The sequence below is a fragment of the Anoplolepis gracilipes genome, chromosome 4, assembly GCF_047496725.1.
Source record: "Anoplolepis gracilipes chromosome 4, ASM4749672v1, whole genome shotgun sequence".
Classification (NCBI taxonomy): Eukaryota; Metazoa; Arthropoda; class Insecta; order Hymenoptera; family Formicidae; genus Anoplolepis; species Anoplolepis gracilipes.
Window position 1 is genome coordinate 6,652,535 of NC_132973.1, and position 19,850 is coordinate 6,672,384.

Sequence of the window (19,850 nt, forward strand, 5' to 3'; positions counted from 1 at the left end):
TCTTCATCCAGTAGGATTTCCCCCGCGGTCTCTGAAAACGACGACGGTTTTTCTGTCTGTCCGGAATATAATTCTCAACCGCGGAGACGGATGTGGCCGGCATGCGGCTGCGTTCCGTTATTCTTCGTGCTCATCCCGTGCTAGAAAGCGAGCGAGATCACTGTGCAGGAGAGACGGCTGACCAGACGGGAACAACAAGTGGTCACCGCCGCGATTACAAGCTATCTCGTATCCCGCCTTCCGCGAGATAGATTCAGCGAGCTTCGATTTTAGCACTGTAGAAGCGAGGGAATTAACCTCGTAATCGCGGCTTAATGACGAACGTTCCGGATGCTAATTGACCTATCAAATTACTAATTAGTCTATCGATCAATATTCTGGTTTTATTAAAGTCATTTTATCTACAATTTTTATGTTTTCTTATCCGGCTAGAAAATTTAGGATTTAATATTTATAAAAATTATGTGTCAGTAAAAAGGAAGAGAGAGAGAGAGAGAGAGAGAGAGAGAGAGAGAGAGAGAGAGAGAGAGAGAGAGAGAGAGAGAGAGAAAGAGCGCTCTCATATATACATAAATATATCACGTAAATTGTTTTCTATAAAACTTAAAAAAAATCTAAATACAATATTAATTTTTCTAATTTTTTCATTATTTCAAATTCCAATTTTTGGAAAAACACCTATAAATTTTAACGCAATGCGAGATCGCTCTCGATACAACCGATATCCGAATGAAACAACAACTGCCTCGCAGGATATCAATGTTACGGCAGATGTTTCGACAGGTACTGACACCGATTATCTGACGTCGAGCACGTTCAAAGTTCTGGGAATTAACCAGTCTGGGGAAGCTTTCGACGCTCTCGTTGTCGTGCTCGATTCTATTCTTACGGGCACTTTAATTGCTTGTGAACTAAAAGTATTCAAAAAGGATTCCATGAGCGTTGATTACAGAAAAGAACGTGTCTCTTAAACTTTTCTTTCCGAAAATTATCTGCTCGAAAATTCTTTGAAAAAGAAAAGTTTTTTTTTCTTTTTTTTACGATATCTCATTAAATGCAAATAAATTTACTTCGATTTTATAGAAATAATTTCGTATCGCAGCACAGACATTTCTACGACCAATTAATTCCTATTAAAATATTCACATATTTTCAACATCTACGAGAAAGTTTATACACATCGATTAATATCTTGGAGACTGTTCTAAAAACATTTTTTTTTTTTTCTCGGTACAATATTATCTCATCCGACGGTATCGTAAAAATGTAAAAAGCAGCTAAACATCTCGCATGTCTGCCACTGCGTCTGCTTCTACATCCGTCCCGACGTATACGTATATCGACCAAAAATTCCGATAGCAACGACGGAGGCAGGCCACAATTTCCGATTACCCGGAAGCCATACCGCGCGCGTAATATAAATCCACAGCTGGGAGAGAGGGAAGAAGGGCGGAGGGACACATTAGCGTCTGCTCTAGGGGAGGTAGTCGTGCGACCGGCTCTCTCCGCGCGCGATGCTAATTTTAACACAACATTTCCATCCTTGTCGGACGGCGCTAACGACGTCAGCGAAGACAAATCATCGGCATCGCACCCGGCGCGCGAATTCGGAAGGTCAGCGTAGCTCACGGCGAGAGCCGTTGTACCCGTCCCTCTCCTCTCATTCCTCCCCTTAGGGAGGGTGGGGGTGGGGTGGAAGAGAGCTATATAGCACCGCGGCGGTGTCAGTTCGAAAGTGCGAGCAGGCATCGGCCCGCGGCGCGACGCATCGATCCCGCTTTCCAGCTCTCACCCTCCGCTCTCGACGTCATATCCTCTCTCGGCTGCGCCCTCTCCCTCCCCGCCCCCCGGCGCACCCACCCTCGCCGCTCTGCCGCCGCCACCGCCACCGCCACCGCCACCGCTTCCAGCGTTGCCCTCCCGGCCCTTCCAGGCCCTCCTGTCCCTGCGGCGCGCTCACACCGACCATTTATACCACCCCATCCCCTCAACGTAACGTACGACGGCTAACCATGATACAGATACCAGAAATCCACCCACATCGTTGCACGTTATGTGGGTAGGCGAATATGTACGTATGTGCGTGCATGCGTGCGTGCGTATATATGTATGCGCGTACGTGTGGTTGCGAGAAGCGCGTATGCCCGGCCCGGCTGTGCAACACGGCCCGCCATCATTTTAATGAAGATGTAATTACGGACGTTTCGGCGCTGGAATCAGCAATGCGCCCGTAGCGCGACACGCCGAGTCGCATTATTGGCTGCCTTATTAACCACTGCGCGATGCACGTGTTTCTCTCTCTCTCTCTCTCTATATATATATATATATATATATATATATATATATATATCTCGCTCTCTCTCTCTCTCTCTCTCTCTCTCTCTTTCCGTCATAAAGCGCGTTGTATTTCGGCCACACATCGCGCACGTTCCGTTTCCACAATTCTACTCGCGAACGGTTAAATCTCTGCGAGTAATATTATATGTGTACGGCAAACGCTATATTCCAGGCGCTCTTGTAAGCGCGAAAGGAGAATACCCTCTTTCGTGATAAAAACGTTAACATCGTAGAAATTTATCCGTACAAATTTACACGCGCGGGGAAAATTGAGGGGAAAGGAAAGAGGTTGGCGCGGTAGCGTTAAACTACCTTGTAAGTGATCTTGGCTGAAAATTGGAATTTCACCTAAGCTAAGCGGAGAGCGTTAGTTGCCGAAGTGGTCCTGCACGAAAGTTCATTAAATCCGCAAGCGTCGGGGCCGCCAATTAGTATAATGACGAGCTACGCGGTGTAAAAAGTTACGCGCGACACGTTGTTAATTTTAACGACGCGTTGTTTCGTCGGAACGTACGAAACGCCACGTTCTATCAAGACAACACACACGAAGCTGAACCTCGGTTTCGCGTTATTTCGCGGACGAGCGGAAAAGCCGGCAACACGAAAACGTTAACAACCTTCGCGATATTTGTCCCTCTCTGTCTCATCTTCATCGTACGCGCGATCGGCGTGACGTTTCACTCTTCTCGATGTCCGCCTATCCGACCAGTGACCAGAAGGAAACCCTTATATTAATTAGAGCAGTTAAGGGCAACTATCCCCTGATGGTATGTAATGTGCTCTGGCTGATTTGATCCCCTAACGGGATTATGCGCGTCCGGGTTTTGGCGCGCTCTAGCTGTGCCATGCAATCCCGTTCGTCCCGTGCGCGTGTTTCGCGCACGTATGTATGTATATGTGTATGCTGCGTTTGTGTGTCGGTTGTACGTGCACACCACTCGATTGGCTTTTGGTTCCTACTGTTTGGTATGGGATCAGCTACGTACATTTTGCTTCGAGAATTCGAAATTATTCCTCTAAATTAGAACTAATGGTTCCCGATTTGCACGTTTACATCGATTCCAGAAAGCATTGTATGGATTGTACTCGAAATTTTTTTTTTTTTTTTTTTTGTTGTACAAGATCAGTCTCGGAAAGAGCACTCGATCTATATTACACGGATAACATTAAGCGAGAAATTTAATTTAAAAATATATTATATATTATAATTGCAAAATAATAATGCGAAAGCACACATTTTTTTTAAACGTAAAAAATTTATATGTAATTTTATAGGTATGTACGATAAATAAACTTTAATGTACAGTAAAACTGAATATTTGTTGAAATAATTTAATGTAATGACGACCTGTGTCCCTAAGAAATTATATACTGTACTGATACTGGATTAATAATTATGTGAGATTATTTTTTTTTGCTTTATCCCGTATAAAAAGTAATATAGTAATATATCACTATTTTCGATAAAAAATACACTGTTAATCGAAGTTAAAATAAATACGGATAAAAATAGAATAAACTCATCAATGTAACGGAAGCAACATGATTCGTCAGTTTCTCGTTCAGATTCGGTAACGCCTCGATGGAACTTTTAATAGAAAACAACCCCCATTACTCTCTAGAGAATTTCATCCCTCATGTCTCGGTCCAAGGGGTGCGGTACCGAGGAGAGAGTGACCCCTGTGAAGGAAACCACCCCATCCAGTTCAGGGATGCTGTATGGTCCAGCATAAGCTCTGCAACTGAATCTTGATCTCTGGATGAAGGTCAGAAGGTCGTTAACGGTCTCTGACCAACGGTTACACGATTTTTTATCACACGTGTAAGGCTAGATGCGTATTAACGCGAAATAGTCATCATTGTTTTGGATAAACAACGGATATAATTTGATATTATAATCGTGTTAAATTCCTAATTAAACGTGCGACGCGCGATATATTTCGAATTCGATGATCATTTATGTATCATAATTTCTAAGATTATGTAAAAGTACTCTCCCGTCACGTCTCTCTACATCGAAAAGAATAATTTTAAGAAAATTTGGTAACGAGAGAAAGTCTAGAAAATTATCACATTAATTACATTGATTTAAAATCATCCACAATCGTATATAAAATTATCATATATTTCAAAACAAAATCTGACCTATGAGTATCAACTTTTAAAAGAAATATGAGCACTGTCTGAGTCCATTGCGAGATGGATCTCTTGCTGCGGAGAAAACCTTTTGCATTTTGAACGCCTCTCCGAACCTTAAAGGCGGCACTCACGATTGGTATCGACACTCTTAGCCTTTTCCTTTTTCTCCGCTTGGTCTTCGCTCTGTACAATACACTCGCTTCATCGACTATCTGCTCCATATTGCTCCACCTTTCTTCCGCTCTTTCCGCTTTCCACGAAGTAATATAGAAATTCCCGAGAGTCTTGCGTCTATCCGAGGTAAGTATCGTTTATTCGGCTAATTAAGCTGATATATCGACGAAAACACGCGAGGACGTGACTGCGTTTTCGACAGTCCGTCTATTTCTGCTACACTCAATTTCTGACAGCGAAGAGAAATGTATCTTGATACGTGTGCGATAGAAGACGTGACGTCGTGCGGAAATTCTCTCGAAATGGTTTCCTCACAAGGCTCTGCAGATGCAAATACTCGCAAGATCTCACGATAGTTTTATAGCTTTTAAAGTTTATATAGAATATGTATATAAGTTTAATATTATTTATATATCATTACTAAATGTCGCTACAATTTGTAAAAGATCTAATACCCACACAACAAAATAATTTTTTAATTTAAAAAAAGTTTACGTCTGCGACAAAAAAATCTTAAAGAGGAAAATGTTAAAATTATAATCAAAAACATTAAAAAGTATCCTGCATTACATCGTAGGATTATCTCGCCATTCAGCAAGAAAATGCGGGACGATACTCCTGGTTCGACCCCGAGGATCGTGTGATTAGCGAGCTAGAAATTAATTAACACTGCAGGCTGCCCTGCGTCATCGCGTAATTGCCAGCACCACGATGTGTTTGTTAGAGCATAAAGTACGGAAGGGCTGCCCTCCGGGGGTAGCGGCCAAGGGTAAACGCGAGGGTGACGGAAAGGAAGAAGGGGACCGGAGAGAGGGAAGGGAGAGGGCGATAGGGAAAAATCGATATAATCTTCCATCTGCTAATAATAGAGGCTTAGCGCGATCCATTCATCTGCGGTAGGACTCGCGCGATCAGTCAGACATGTTTGTGTTTTCGCATTACATGCCGATTGAATTCGCGGTGTAATGGGATACCTCCGTACAGCGGTTAATTATTGCTAACATTTATTTTAATTGTTACGCTTACATACAATAGCCGTAATAAAGCAATAATATTAATATATCGAATAAAAAATATATAATAATATAATGCAAATTTAAATAATATATTTGTATCAAGAGAGAAAGAGAGAGACTGAAATAAATACATTCAAAATTAAATGTCAATTTCGAAAAATGCGGAAAAACATTATTTTCCAATAATATGTTATAGATGTATATGTGTATTTATAATATCTGTTTAAGTTCACGTAAAACTCTTTAAACAAAAAGGAATGCGCAAGAATAAAATCCTATGTTGCAAAGGTATATTAAACTGATTGTGAGTATCGGTATTTCGGATGACTATAGCTGCCACGACTTATCAGCTTTTAGACGGAGCTGATAACCGTTAATAGACTTTTTCTAACTCTCCATTTCGCCTTAACAGCATTAACGCGTCGTCTCCCTCTCCCTTTCTCTCTCTCTCTCTCTCTCTCTATATATATATATATATATATATATATATGAGACAAGCATCTCGTGCATTCATATCAAGAGCTTTTAACGGGTAAAGATTAAATATATAATCATAAATCGTCTGTATTTTTTAAAAATTGACGACGCATTTTTACAAATTAACACTTTTGTGAAAAGGCTGATTGTTCAGATATCAATTGCGGAGGATCAAGAGTCTTTTTGTATATATAAAAAATGTATTCGTAAAAACGACTTATCTTTTTACGATCTTAACAGCTTGCAGCTATTAGCGATATTAATTGAAAAATCGCAACAAAAGAAAGCGCGCGTTCGAATGTCGACACTAAATGAGTTACTGTCGAATGATAAGTGATTTTCACCACGAAGCACGATGTCTGGAATATTAATATCATCTGATTAACGACACGACTTATCCCGAGAACGACGAAGACGACGACGACGATGACATACTTGCACAACCATAAGCGAGTCCGCGAGAGGAAGTAATTTAGACGAAGTTAGAGCTCTTGGAGAACTTTCACGAGCTGTAACTTCTAAAGTTCAATATCCGATAGATTGTTTATCATAAAAACGTTGACACCGAAGCTGTAATATGTTCTTTAAAGAATTAATTTTACAGCGTTTTTGGAGGTGAAAATTTTCTCCTCGAAGCAGGCCGATAAATATTACCAAACTTCCAACCGCGTATAATTACAAGCAGCTTTGTAAAATTAAAAACGAATGTTTAAATCTCATATACTTCTTGTATTAAACACGCAATAAACTGTTAGACATTATAACACTCGCAAAACCTTTATACTCGCCAGTCATTAACATGTAACCGTATCGTAGCGTAAAATGCTGCGAAAGTATTTCAAGGCAATTGTAAAAATCTTTTTAACTTGCAAAGTGTAATGTAAATTGTCAAATATACCGTTCTAGTATAAATATTATTTCTATATATTTTTCGTATTAACGAAACGATAATTTCACAAATATAACGTTTAAAATCTTTTTCGAAAGTCTTCATCTTAAAAGCGTTTAAATATTATAAATCATTTTCATTTGATAATGAATCATAAAGATAAATTATTCGTATGGTCGTGAGAGATAATTTCAAGGATATGGCGCTTTCTTTATGTTAAATCTTCGAAGACGTTTCGAGCATGGAAGATTAAAAGTGTATAACCGCCAAACGCTATTTTTTATTCAGTAATGACACAAAGATCCAGGACACGTTGTATGTTCGCGACGTCAGAAATTCAACGACGGGGCCCCTTGTTACGATTCCGATCACATTTTCCAGACATACGCGTCCCACCGTGCCACCCTTCTTCCAATCGACCGCCCGCCCTCTCTTGCGAGACTTCGGCGATCCGATCGATCGACCGTCGTCGTCGTCGTCGGGCAGACAGGCGGTGAAGGAGAATATCGCGTGTCCCTTGCCCTCCGAAAAGGGCTTAATCCTAAGCATTCCACGCGCGAGGACTCGACAGGTCCGAGTCATTCGGTTGGGAGATAATCGTGACGATAACAGAGAGCACGAAGGAGGAAAGAACCCAGCCCGGTCCAGGACCAGTCTTCTTTCTCGAACCCGCTGGACCGGATGCTATATCCCCGAGCTGATTCTTTGGTCAAAGTGTGCGGCGAAGTAACTGCAAGGAGGGAGAAGGAGTCCGGAAAGCGAATGAGACGAAGAGAGAAAGAAAGAGAGAGAGAGAGAGAGAGAGAGAGAAAATAAAAGGCTCCTTAATTCGCGGTCGGTTCGACCCGAGGCCCCGATTCTCGAGAGATTCGTTTGCATCGCGGAATTCGTCGGTATTTAAGCCCGAACGGGCTGCGAGATCGCGGCCATGATATCCTCCTCTCGCTCTACCTACCTACCGTCGAATGACGGGAAGAGCGGAGTAGTGGAGCAGCACGAGACAGAGGCAAAAAGAGAGAAAGAAAACCAGGGGGGAATCCGGAGGATGAGGCAACAGCGGTGGAGAGGAAGAGAAAGGGAACCGGTAGAACGGAAAGAGAGAGAGAGAGAGAGAGAGAGAGAAAGAGAGAGAGAGAAAGAGAGAGAGAGAGATAGTTACAAACGAGAGCCCGTCAGCCAAGCGCGAATTAATTCAACGCACAGCTCTTCCTCCCACCGTCTCTCTCCCACGACCTTCATCTACCCTGCTCCCTCGACCGATGCCGCCACCCTACCGCTTCCCCCATAACTCTACCCTAGAAGATGCGAAGGATACAACGAAAGAGAGAACAAGAGAACAAAAAAAAGAAAGACAGAGAGAGAGAGAGAGAGAGAGAGAGAGAGAGAGAGAGAGAGAGAGAGAAAGAGAAAAAAAAGGAGAAAAACAGAGAAAGAGAGAGGTAGCAAAGGCGGCATCGAGTACGAGAATGAGACGACGCAATAAGAAGATCAAACACGCAGAGAGGGACGACATAGGTGAGACGCCAACGTCGACCAGACACGAATAAAAAGAAACGCGACCGTGGTAGTGACGATCCTCGGAAACGACATTGAAAGTGAGATCTAGCAGCCGCGCTATTCGAAAGGCGGAAACGATTCTCTCATCGTGTTGCGGACGCTACGCCGCGCCGTCCCGGATCGTATTTTGAACGTTCGCAGTTTGTACTTTACCGTAACGCAAGCACGCAATTATCAACAATTATATTTAAATGATTAATGCACTTATTTATTTATCAGAACACTGCTTGGAAAATAGTCTATTTTATTGATTTTTGAATTTATTTTTTTTTTCAAAATATACTTACATATGATAAAAACCAATAGTAGATAATCAGATTCAAAGTTTGGATATCAAGCAATAAAACAACATTTAGAATAAAAAAGGTATTTGAATTAATTGAGAATCAACGAATATGATTAGTTATTAACAATGATCTTTGTAAGAATCTATATTTAATTTTGTCATATATTTTACACATAAAATTAAGAGCGATCATAAACATTAATCTTGATTGATACTTGTAACAAAAATGCAAAGTAATATTGTTATTTAACAAAATATATTTAGTTCACTATGGAATTAAAATTGTGTCACATTTTTTTCGCACTTTTCTTTATTATCTAACAATTATCAATACTTTATGGGCAGAAAATAAATAAAACTGCAATACAAAAATTTAAAATTTACAAGATTTTTTTTTGTCCTCCCTCCCTCCCTCCCTCTCGAAAATCGAAATCGAGGCTCGCGTTCGACGTCACGATGGCATTCATTCGGAAAAGGCATTGAATAAGAGAAACGATGTGCTAATCGGCTCGTTTACAGTCACGTGCACGCCCATCGGCCGGCGGTGACGTTCGATTTGCATCGGCCACTTAACGGGTGTACATAATATATCTATGCCCGTCGGCGTTAGTCGATTGCCCCGTTTCGCCCCCTTTTGCTATACCTATCTACCTTACTCTTCACGGGCGAATCAATTCGTCTCTGTTTTTCTCTCCTTGCGTGCTTCCCTCCCCCCTCTCTGTATTTCTCGTCCATCCCCAATCCTTTTTCTCCCGCCTTTTCTCCCCTTCAAGGCTACTCGCCCTTCGTTCCCTGCTTCGTCTCCCTCTCTAGATAACACGCTCCTTCACTCACTCCGACCCTCACACAACCCTCTCGCTCGAGAGAGCGTTTCCATCCTGGCGCGGCAGCGGTGGGTGACGACGACAGGGGGAGAAGCGAGTCGTAGAGCCAAGGACGGGGGCGAGTATGGCGGAGGCCAGAGGGCAGGGTGAGAGAACCGGCAGCCCTACCTTAACAAGCAACAAGGGTGGAGAATTAATGAGAGAGGGCGCTCGGACGGACACTTGTGGCTACCGCCCAACCTCGGCTATCAAACCGTGGCGCTGCCGATCCATGGAAAACCCTCGAATTTAACCCACCGTTGGTTTTTCTAGTGGATCAGAGAAAAAAATTTTTTCCGCGCTCACGGCAAATTTTTCGAGAAACGATATAACAAATCGCCAACACGTGTACGCGCTACTCGAGAGGAAGTTACGAGGTTTCGTGCGATCCACGTTTCCATTCTTGCGCTTGCTTTTGGAATTTTAAAGAGAATTATTCTCGCCCACATTAAAACGCGAGTGGACGCATTTTAAAAAGGTCAAAATTAAAATTTTTAAACAGATTAATTCTCACCATGCGCCAAAAAGGACGCATCGGAATATCCGTATGATATTACAGTACGAGTAAAGTTACAGCCAAATGTAACGAGATGTTTCGAGATTGTCGATTATTGTAACCAGATATTTTTTTACATCTACAACTAAAAAATATTAAATTGCAGACATAAACGCGCAATCTTTTTGGTAACTCGAAACGCGTGTACACTATAATGAATTAATAGTATACATAATATACATTATACATATACAATTGTTGTGATATTACAATAATTTAAAATAATGTGATAAAACTTGCGTGTTTAAAGATTAAAGTGTTTAACAAAGCATACTGCAAATATTTCTGATGTACGCGAATTTTTCGAAGATTAATTTTACGAACACTATTAGTTTTTTCTCAGAAGAAGATGCACTCTATATATATATATATACATATGAAATACAAAAATACATCAAAACCAACGAATAAAACTTGCTCATCCACAACAGCGCCCGCACGCCAACAATGTCGCGGTGCACAACGTGAATTTTAATTAAAGCAATTAAGCATGCGTCCATAACTAGTCGCATTAACCAAAACGCCCGAGCCGACTCGACTCAAAAACGCGACGGCGATGTGTCACGCGAGTGCCAACGAAAGGGTGGACATCTGGCCTATCCGCACCATCCTCTCGACCATCCTCCGTCCCCCTATCCTGCCGTCGACCCCATGCAAACCCCCACGCTAATTTCTACTTACCCGCATAGCGGCGACCGTGCCTTTATTTTAATTAACACTCAGTGGATTAGTCACCCCCGGCGTGTCGGTTCGCAACTGTTTTCGCGACCCTCCAACTGGCGAATACCGAGGGTAAATTGCAACATTTCTTATATAAGTATGATTGGTTCACCGCATTTATATTAACTGCAGTTTCTTTAGTAATGTGAAATATCTTCATATGGTTATATTTGAAAATCTTGATTATTTATATAATTTCAGCGGTTTTAGATATCTTTAAGATTGTAAGAATAGTTATATCAAGTATATATTAAACTAAATTAATTAAAATATATGCATTTTTTTTACATAACACGATAGATAATACATTATAGTCGATATAATCTTTTTATGTGAACGTAAAAAGTAAAACTAATAATGTATGAGAAATTTCTTCATTTAAGATATATAATCATCAATTAATCTATTAGCACGTGTCAATTAACGATAAGTCAGATAATATTGTCTTCTAAATCAACTGTGATATAAAAATGTTCCGAGTCTTCTTCTGACGACTTAATTTTGCACATATAAAAAGATCGACAAGAGGACACGACGCTAAAGAAGGAAAAGAAATCGAAACTTGGAGAAAAAGTGTCAACGATGAGAAAAAGACACAAAAACTGAATGCCAATGTGAGAAACGAACGACGACGAGAACGCAACGTTCGACGGGCTCGAGAATTCGCTCGTCTCGTATCGTAAAAATCGAATGTTTCTACGAGACGCGTAGGCGAGAGAAGATGAGAGAGAGGAAAAGAGAGCACAACGCGTTGGAGGTACCTTTACGTCTGTAGACGTGACTCCAACCGCCGGCGTTGCCGGCTGCGGAAATATATGGGGCCATAACGGTCGCGAGAAGCTCGAGCCGAGGAACTGAAGTAGCAGCTAGAGAAGGATAGAAGACAACGACGACGACGACGGCGGCGACGACGACGACGACGACGACGATGGGAGGTAGGAGTTCGGAACGAGGGAAACGAGAGCGTTGCGGAGAACGCGAAGTTGAGCTCCATTGGCAAAAGCTGAAAGCGAGAGAGAAAGAGAGAGGATGAGAGAGTTATGGAAACGCCAGAGAAACGAGAAAACCGCCCGCAACGACGAAGGGAGAGAGAAGAAAGAACAGAGCAGAAGAGGGCTAGAGTGGAACAGAACGGAACATGGATATACCCTCCGTCGCCGTCGCCATCTCACTGCTTGTCCGTTGACCCACGGGACCCTCCCGACTGGCTCCACAACCCCTCCCTCTTCTCCTCGCGACCCTGTTATTTGCATACGCTGACCTCCTTTACCGATTTCCATGGCCAAACAGAAGCTTCGCGCGGACAGAGAATCTCATTCTCGTTCGACTTTTTTTTTCGCGGTTCCGGCCTTTCCAGGAAGAAGCCGAATTTATAGATTGTCTACAAGAGGCCTCTGATGCGATACTGATTTAAAAATAACGTAAAAATCCAAGCTATAAAATTATTCCGTTTTCTCGATTGACCGGATGCCTTCGACGAAAGATTCATAGCGAGATTTTAAATGTACTACAAATTATAAAAGCATCTTTTTACATGTTATCTTCTTTACATTACTAATCGATTCCTAATAAATTTTTGCTCTTAAATTGAATTAGTGAAAATTTCATTAATTACAGCAGTGACAAGATTTCACGGAAGATCAGTGAGTATCTCACTAATTTTTAATAAAAATAATAAAAATACTTGTACTTTGCTCTGCCATCTTCTGTTTTACTAATTGTGATAATAAGATTTCACTGAAAAATCAGGCAACTTCTCAATTAGATTTTACTGTATTAACATTATATTTATAAAACTGAAACCACTGCTTACCCGTGACAATACACTGATTCTATTTAAGAGATTTTATATAATATGTACATCTTAACAATGACGTAGATATCTAATTGTAAAAATTTAATCGCAAGATAATCCAAGATTTATAAAACATCGAATGCTTTTTAAATGGAAGAGAGGAAACTAATCAAAGCAATGTCATTTTTCCAAAAAATGTTTCAATATCGTCAACAAATAAAAAAAAAATATATAAGCAGAAATATCTATAACACTATGGATTATATCTTCTATTACATTATATTGATCTAATCTAAAATTGATCCCCTACCACATTGTCCATATTATTATAAAATTCGCAATTTTATTGAACGCGGGAGTCTCCCGAACTAATAATTTCGTCAGAGTACTCTACAGGCACATCAGCAGCTTGCATTTATCTGCGAAACGCGCGTGGCGGGACCAGCGAATAGCGAATCGTTTTACGTGTAGTAGAGAGAAGTCTCGTTCGGAATCAGGCCGAGTCGCCGGTGCACACTCATTGTCCTGGGCATGAACAATGAGTTACCGGCGCCTTTATCGTCGCGGCGCCGCAAGACGCTTCGTAACGAGACGGCGCGATGGGAATACGAGATTGTCGCGTGCGTTTCTGTCTCCGTGTGTATGTGCGCGCCTACATATAAGCCCGACCATACATGCATGCATGTACATACACATACCATCGTGTTCCTTCGTGTAGTCAGCTTTTTGGCAGTCGCGCGATACCTCATATTCGCCTCGTCGCCCCTTTGTCGCGGGGAAAATCGTCGTAAGCTGAATGCTCGCGATAATAAAGGACCCGTATGTACGTATATACACGCGGTTAGAGACTCTATTACCCTGCGTATCGTGCAATGCTCACGTGACACCACATATACTACACACTCACGCGCGCGACATGACGCTTTTATGGGCGCTTCTACGCATTTTCTCATTGCACTCATCGTGCGGTAAAGTATCACGTAGAAAAGAGATTTTGCAATAAAACTGTCGCTGCGCTATTGAGTATCTATAATGTAAAAGTAATCAAAAACTTTACTAACGTATAATCAATTTGATATTATAAAAAAAACCTGTTTAGTCAAAAGATAAAAGTTGGTAAATGAATTTGTTCATAGAAATATCAATATTTCTTGCTAAAGTCAAAATGTGCTGTTAAAACGAAATAACAATATATAGAAAATATATTTTACCGTTGCAGTGAAACAATTTGTTATCATAGCAAAATTAGTTTTTTTTATAGATTTAATGAAATTGTTTTTAACAAATAAAATTAGTATTTTTTATTCTATATAATAACTAGCTATATAATTAATAATTTTTATATAATAACTAACGACATTTGCTAGAACAACGTAAATATAATTTGCAACACATTTTTTTTCTATATATATACATGTATGTTGTGATAAGTAACAGTTATTTATTAATTAGCAATTAAGACATTTTTATAAAATTTTCGTTTCGCGCTTTATTTTAATGCGGAAAAAATTACGTAATTTTGAAAAGATAAACATTTAAAAGTATATATTATAAATATTATATTATTAATAAGATATTATTTTGATTCTTTAAAAGATTTGGATTAAAATAAAATCAATTTCTGAAATTAACCAAAGACTATATCTTCCTTATCTATTTATTATAATTTTTTCGGATTTTTTAAATTTTTCTCCTGTTGTAAAATTTACTTTTTTTTTGTAGTCTAATTTCTTGTAGCTCTCAATGTGTTGCAACTAATATTATTGTTTTATATACTATTGTTATCCTACATATTTCAATACAACATACGACGATTGAATTTATTGGTACTCAAGTTCGGTGAAAGTGTATCCACTTCCAAATCGTGCAAACATCGCGCCATTAAAGGAACATACAACGTGCGCACGTGAGTTGCCGCAGCAACGATATCAAGGTGGCCGAGTTGATGACGACGGACGACGACGGCTGAAAAAGGCTAAGGTCGATTGTCATTGCACGGGATTCGCGACCGCGCATATGTGACAGCGTGCATTTTCCGCGATTATGTTCGCCGACGAAGCCTTCGGCACGGTTTATTTCAATCGCGTTAACACCGTACTTGTGCATTTGAACGTGAGCGCACGTTGATGTATCCGTAGAAAAGAGAACAAGCGTGCAAGGAGCGCATCTGACTGCTCTGGACGAACGCCAGGACTCGTCTAGGACGTGTCCGGACATCGAGCAGCTTGCTAATGCGCGGAGCCTCGAGCACGGTGCGCAAAATGAGCATATGCATATGCACCACGGTGTATGTCGCTAAAAAAATGCACCGCATTCACGCGACCGCTAATCGAGAGTCGGATCTCGCGGCGAAAGGTCTAATGCAAATATAATATACGTAAAAAAACTTGTGTAAAATTTGCCAAAGGTCAAACAATTCGCGTCACTCAATAATTTATTCGCCGTGCGTTGATAGATGTATAATGTAGGGAAAAAAAGATTATATGTACATCGATAAATATATCCATCTTTAATGAATAATCCTCGCGGAAAGAATTGATTTTAAAATATTCTCAAAAGATGTAAGAGAAATGTGATACACAAAGAATATGTGGAAAAAGTTGCGAGAAAAAAGATATACTTTGCTCGGTAGAAAAAGGTGTTGGAAAAAGTCTTTGCAAAATACTCACTAAAGTATTTCAAATAGAAAAATGTTTTGTATCGCGTTTTTCTTATTTTATAAATCATACTTCTTATAAATTATGTTTAAAAATCCATGTAAATTTCTAAACGTAAGTCTAATTATTTTAATACTTAGATTGTGCAATGAAATAATATATCTAGTAATAAGAGAATTTTATGTGAAAGTGAAGAAATAATAACTGTGAAATTTAGTACGACACGAAAGTATTACGCACATGTAAAATCCTTTTTCCAACATTATTATAATAAAATAATGACAAGATGAAGTAAAACTCACCGTAACGTTGCTCTGCGTAGATGATACAGCATCTAGAAGACCTGTAAGTAAAACACAAATTATTAAAGTTATTATAAAATTTTATTCAATTATACCGTACGTACATAACAAACAAGTCTCACAATATTTTTAATATCGATGAAATAAATGGTAAATTTTTTCAATCATTGTTATATTTTTCGTTCTATGTTTCGTACTATCTTTACTATAATATATTCACATATCTTAATACAGCTGATAAAAGTTCAATATTAGTTTTTATTATTATTTTTTAATTATTCAACAATCTATAAAAATAAAAATATACATATTTTACATATCAAACAGATTAAAAATTATTTTACCTTCCACGACATTGACAGAATTATAGAGCATTTATTGAATCGTGATCACTACGATAAAAAATACGATAAAAAATGTATAATTCAAGAATACTGCATAATTATGCTCACCGTTGCATTGGCGTTGTCCCTCCAACTGCTGCTCCATCGCATTTCTCCTCGCGCATTGATACAAATCGATCGGAAAAACGCCGCTAATTACTGACGCGCACATCAATTAACGCAATGCAATCCGATCGCGCGACACTTTGTTCGGCACTCCCGCACATTTTTACACACACGCGTTTAACCTTTAACGCGTACGAGATACGTCGCGACATTTTCGCATCCGATAATAGAACTATCAAATTTAGAAAAAAATCTAAACTGTGATCGCGATAACGATCGACCGATTACCGTTTTATCACATATCTCAATTAATAATAGTAAAACGAATCGCGATACACTTTACTCGACACACACGCACTTTGCAATATAGATCATAATCGAAATATACGCACAAAGATTTATACGACGCGATACTCGTATTTTTAACTTATAACCATACGAGACTTTATTCTTGAAACGAAATTCGGCACATTTTGTACATACGTACTTGTTTCGGCAAAAGCGAGATCGCTAATGACTTTGACTTTGACACGACGCGCCGCGATCTCACCGGAATGCCACGCGCGACGCGCTCGACGGTGAATTGTCAATACACATATACAACACATTTCTATACATACATGTACATAGGAAAAATAACACGTTTCTCTCTTTCTCTCTCTCCTTAGCTTTATAAATTTACGAAGAAAAATTCGTTGTTTTCTTTCTCTTCCAGTTTTATTAAATATATTAAGATTTTATAATACGAAATTTATATGAGATAATTGTGTTACAGTTTTTAAAGTTATTACTTCCCTTCCAGTTCAATACATGATAAAGTGATTACATATATATATATATATATATATATATATATATATATATATATATATATAATTAAACCGAATATATAATTAAACTTTTGATGACAAAAGTTTTTCTCTATGCTTCACAATTTTGCATACGTACTTGGTATATGATTACTATAATTATAGTATAATTATAGATTATACCATGCTGTCAGCAACTATAATAAATTTGTAAACTCTAAATTATTTTATTTATAAATACATAACAAGCATTCATACTTTATATGAGAAAAAAATTAAAAGATTTTCAAAATTTTACAGTATATTAGAAAAGAATAGAAGCAAGCTATTATATATAGAATTATAGAGAAATTTTTATTATATTATTTTAAAAATTTAATTTATATTAATTGCACAAAAAATTTAAATTTATTATAAATTTTAAAAATTAAAAGATCATACATTTTTTGAAACTATGTACATATCTAAAAAAAATACACACACATATATATATATTTTATACGGGACAAACTGTGAGATGGTAAGTTCACGTCTTTATCTGCCGACGATTTTTAAATATTTTTAGCCAAACTTAACGCTTAAGAGTTTCAATAGTTATACAAAAAGTTTTATGCATAAAAATTATTAGAATATTAATTAAACAAATTAAATTGGCAAATTAAACGCTAATCATATTTCGATAATTTTATCGATTAACTTCGTGTTATTCTGCAATTACTTTTAATTTCCAGAAAGAGAGAAAAAGAGATTTCTATATATCAAAATTATTGGAAAATTATTTATTTAAAAAATTACAATAGATCGTCTGCAATGCCAAACGTATAAATATTGAGATGAGACATTGGTCGTATTTCGATAGTTCTGTCGACTTTAATGAGACTTCATGTCAAGCTATAATTACTTTTAATTTTCAGAGAGGGTTCTATGCGTAAAAATTATTACAATATATTTATAACAAATTAGATTGGCCGAAATGCCAAACGTACAAGTACTTTTGTGAGATGAGATGCTGGTCATATTTCAAATGATCGATTTTAAATGAGATTTTGTGTCGTTCCGTAATCACTCATACTTTTCCTGAATCAAGTTCTAGATATGCGTAAAAATTAAAATATTTAATAAACAAATTAGATATCAAAACATCAGTATAATATGAATCTCATTTACGGCCAGTATCTCGGCGATCTAATTCATATAATTATATAATAAAATATTCTAATAAGTTTTACAAATATATAAAACTTTTTGTAGAACTATTGCAGCATTCTCAAGTGTTTAAAATCTGGCAAGAATGCTAAAAAAAAAAAAAAATGACTTATCGGGGGACAAAGTGAGATGCAGCGTGAACCTAGCGTCTCAGTTTTTCCTAGTCTATTCTTTTAAAACATTATTTAATCCACATATCAAGAATTATTTAATTAATTCTAGACTTACGTGTCGCCGCACGAAATGACCAAATTACCGCGTACAGCGTGTTATACTAAACATACAAAAATTCAGAGTATTAATAAACTTTTTTGCAGATTTTGTATTGTATGTATGTATGTATATATATATATATATATATATATATATATTCCTTCGTAAAAAATAATACTCGTATAAATATAATACGATATCATATATCGGTAAAGATCATCGTGATATAAAGATTCAATGACCAATTTTATGTGTAGAAAATAATATAATACCGACGTGTTAAAATTATTGATTGCAACTTGTAATTCAAATAATATACCATTAGATGACAGCACATAATAGTTTTTAAAAGTCTAAACGGTAAAAAATTAAATGTAAATTTGATATATACACAGAATATATAATCCGCGCGTGTGTGCACACACATATATATGTATATATGACTTTTAAAAACTATTATGTGCTGTCATCTAATGGTATATTATTTGAATTACAAGTTGCAATCAATAATTTTAACACGTCGGTATTATATTATTTTCTACACATAAAATTGGTCATTGAATCTTTATATCACGATGATCTTTACCGATATATGATATCGTATTATATTTATCGACGCATACTGTTGCATACTTGATACAACAGCTTTCTAAAGTAGCATAATCGTAAATAACATAAAGCAAGAATTTAATATATAAATTTAAAATTCAATTCTTAAATTTCAACTATAATTATAAAGCAAATTTCCAATATAAATATACCCTTATTTCTAAAACATTGTGCTTATTGTATTCGCGCAAATGTATGTTGAGCCACATATGTAGAAATTGTATTAATAAAATGTATTAATTCGGCGAAGCGAGTTTGTCAAAAAAAATCATATATAAATTAATATATTGTATATACCATAAGACATTATAACAATATATACTTTTTAACAATATATATATCACAAATATATTCCTATCATTAATTTATTCCTCATCTACCGTTTCTCGTTCAAATTTTGTAAAGGCTTGCCATGATAAAACAACAACGATGTATAATCGTGCAAAGCGTGCGATTGAATTAATAACTCACCGTCATATGTTGCTATGACAGCTGCATTCTACGGATAGGACACTGCACTTCGATTACACTTTATGATATTTGTAAAATTAATGCCGCGCTTCTTTTCTAAATACCGAAAACTAATTAACTTTTGCACTCGCGAGCCGACAAAAGCTTCCACTCTTCTGACCTGAGAAAATTTGCCGTTACTCTGGCGTCGAGATTTAAAGTACAGTATACGGCGCGAAATTCACGTGTCACGTGATCCGAGTTGCGCAATGCGTCATCGTTACGTCACGCTCACATGAAGGATAAAGGTTATACGCCATAAGTGTGCAGCGCGAACTAACCTGTA

General features: G+C 37.9%; 1 protein-coding gene across 2 annotated transcripts in view; it reads right to left on the minus strand.

Moving 5' to 3' along the window:
• The window catches only part of LOC140664588 (uncharacterized), a 95,105-nt gene extending 78,120 nt beyond the window's left edge, over positions 1-16,985 (minus strand). For both annotated transcript variants that reach the window (XM_072889804.1, XM_072889805.1), the window contains exons 1-2: positions 16,221-16,985; positions 15,769-15,809 (exon numbers count right to left, since the gene is read on the minus strand). The gene's annotated coding sequence lies outside the window, so the exon portion shown is untranslated. The remainder of the gene's footprint in view (positions 1-15,768; positions 15,810-16,220) is intronic.
• Positions 16,986-19,850: the final 2,865 nt, after the last annotated feature.